Below are 3,180 nucleotides of genomic sequence, written 5' to 3'. Positions count from 1 at the left end.
GTAAAGTACTAAAGAACAAATAACCCAACAGGGAATATAGTATTATATGATGTGGTAAGATAATACATGAATAAAATCAATAGGATGTGACAGTAAGTATAAAAGTGAAATAATTTGCACATAAAATCTTAGTTGAGCAAAATTTTACTGAATACCATTGTAGAATATAATAAGTTACAGACAATGGCTAAGTATATAAAAATCATACATGCTACAATGCTGAATTTCTTTTTTTTTTTGCTTTGTTAATCAGTATATTAAGGAGACATTCATACATTTCAAGAATTGCTTAAATTCTGATACCCAGATTTTAAGCAGGTGAACATGACTTTTAAACATACAATTAAAGCTATTCATAATTTGCTATACTACCAGCATTAAATGACAGTTACTTTGGAGCATAAGTCAAATGGTTTAAATTAAGCCTGTAACACCTAAGGAATACCTTCCTATATTATACATGCAAATTATTTTCTTCACATAAAGGTCTCTTTAATTTCTAAATGATCCAGCTCTAGAAGTCACTACTCAGGGGCTTATCATGGTCCAAAAAGGGGACTGGTCAACATACTTTTTATATATATGTTTATATATATATGTTTATATATTTATATATATATATATACTTAAAAAGATGGCATAGAAGGGAATGCAATTCTAGAAATACAAGCCCTTAAGAAGCAGCATATTACAAACCCCTTCTTAGAAAGTGATTTCTGTCACTGATATCACAGGCTATATTATGTATTATGCCATCTTTAACAGTTTAGGCAATAGTATAAATGCAGAATTGGCATCACAATGAATCCCACTTAACACAAATAACTAGACAGACCAATACTTCTCTACAAATTAATTTCTGATTGCCAGTTAAATAGTTTTAATTCCATAAGCTTAACAATGAAGGATCAGACACTGAAGCCAACACATACACCTAGCATTTCAGTCTAAGCTTGTCCATGTAGACAGCTGAAATCAATTACAATGTATGGCTAACAAATGCTAGGGGAACTTTTTTTAAATTAGGTTTTTACAGGTATTTCATCTTGCACACTGAAGTCGTCATACATACAGGGCAAAATCAGAGCTTTTGTATTTGCGTTTATTCTTCATTTAACTTTTAAAACACTACTATAGTTGAATATTAAAACAAAAACAATAGCAAGTAGTGAGCATATTATGGTTATAGTCCTTCACTCATCCATCCACTGCTGCATACAAAATGCCAGCAGTGCCTTCTTCACTGGCCCCATTAGGAGGTCTGACACTGAACACCCCCTCTGGGATGATGCTTATCATCCTCTTATGCTTCTCCATTATAATGGCTCCATCTTTCCTGATTTGGATCAAAGTCCACAAGTTCTACCTGATCCATTTCACCAGTCTCTTCTACTTCCTTCCTCTCAGGGAGAAGTTTTTCCAGCAAAGAGAGTTTATCAGGAGAGAGAAAGCCGTTTTCAGGGAAGTTTACCTTGAATTCAATGATTAGGCGACCCTTTTCATAAGGTCTACGATAAATTGGCATGCCTTCATTTAGCACACACTTGATATCTCCATGCTTGACAATCTGACCTGGATGAGAGGTGATGCCTATGGTTCGGTTGTCAAGAGTGGATATTGGCTTTTGGAAACCACGTAATGCTTCGACCAGTTGTATGTCCATACACACATAAAAAGGTCTTCTCGTCGGGTAAAAACAGCATGGTCCTTCTGATCTAACACAATGATAATATCTCCTGGCTCCAGTCCTGGTTCTTGGTCTCCTTCACCATGGAATGTTATCTTCTGGCCATCTTTCATGCTTTTGTCAATATGAACTTCAAGAATTTTCTTCTCTCGAACTATTTTCCTTCCATTGCAGCTTTTACATCTATCTTTAGGACTGATGTGTTCCCCATGGCCCTGGCACTCCATGCATACAGACTGAATCTGCTGCATCATTCCAGGTCCTATCTGATGAATCCTTATTTGCATTCCAGTACCTCGACAATTGGGACAGCACTCTACTGCTCCTTTCTTACCACCTCGGCCTTCACATTTGTCACAAATCACATTCTTCTGTAGAGCTAGTTTCCTTGTTGCACCATTATATAAGTCTTCTAAGGTTACCGAGAGTTGATGAACCACATTTTTACCTCTCTGTTCTCTCTGTATCCTTCCTCCTCCTCCAAAAAACATATCAAAGATGTCCATGGGGGAGCCAAAACCACCGCCTGCTCCGCCCTCCTTAATTGCTTGTTCTCCTCCTTTGTCCTATAATTCCCTTTTCTTTGCATCAGAAAGAACTTTATAAGCTTGAGAGAAATCTGTTTGAACTTCTCTCCTTCATTTGGATTCTTCTCAGGGTGGCACTTTAAGGCCAATTTCCTGTAAGCCTTTTTCAGTTCTTCCTGGGTGGCATTGGGTTTGACCCCCAAAACATCATAGTAAGTGGTTTCTTTCACCATTTTCTACTACAGCCGGTGAATGGGCTGAGGCCGGCGTGGGGGAGCGGGAAGGAGCATGTACTGTGCGCAGCTTGGGCAGTCTCAGCTCCTCCGCTTCTCACCGAGCGTTCTGGAAAGTTCCGCCGGGTACGCCACAGCCATTGTCTTTTGTAGCCCACTGAATTTCTTTCTAATCAAGATTTCTGATCATATCTTATGCAATTGATTTTCATTTTCCTGCACACGTGGCTATGTCAACAACTGGAATGATAATATGATTTTCTTAGAATTACAAACAAATTATGTAATGGTTTGGTGGCTCAGAGATATTCGTTGATATGTATAGTCTCTAAAGGTAGTTTTGGCCTCCAGGACTTGTTTCTGTATAGGAAAAATGTAACATACAATTTCGAGCTTTATTAATTTTCTTGCTGCTATTGTTCATCTATTTGTTTTTACTAAGCCTTATCTTCATAACATTTTACAAAATATAATATTTTGATTTTATGGCCCTGTGAGATTGTGTCTGAATATTAATTTTCCAAAATAAAAATCTGATTGTGTAATTTCTTGGCTTAAAGTTGTTCAGATTCTTATGACTCTTAGGATAAAATCCAGATTCTGGATATGACTTACAAGACCAGCAGGGGCTGGCTATTCCAGCTGCCCTCTCAAGGAGCTTCGTACAAGTGCTCGACAACTCAGCCACAGGGAGCTTGTTACCAGACACACTAAAATTGGTAGGAATCAGATA

The 3,180-nt window shown here is 37.6% G+C and overlaps 1 pseudogene; it reads right to left on the bottom strand.

The window, feature by feature from the left end:
* Window positions 1-224: 224 nt before the first annotated feature.
* LOC100352089 (dnaJ homolog subfamily A member 1 pseudogene) lies at window positions 225-2,753 on the bottom strand (annotated as a pseudogene).
* Window positions 2,754-3,180: the final 427 nt, after the last annotated feature.

This window comes from Oryctolagus cuniculus, chromosome 4 (assembly GCF_051225735.1).
Source record: "Oryctolagus cuniculus isolate XC-2025 breed Fujian yellow rabbit chromosome 4, ASM5122573v1, whole genome shotgun sequence".
In the NCBI taxonomy this organism is placed as follows: Eukaryota; Metazoa; Chordata; class Mammalia; order Lagomorpha; family Leporidae; genus Oryctolagus; species Oryctolagus cuniculus.
This window is presented reverse-complemented; position numbering and strand designations above follow the sequence as displayed.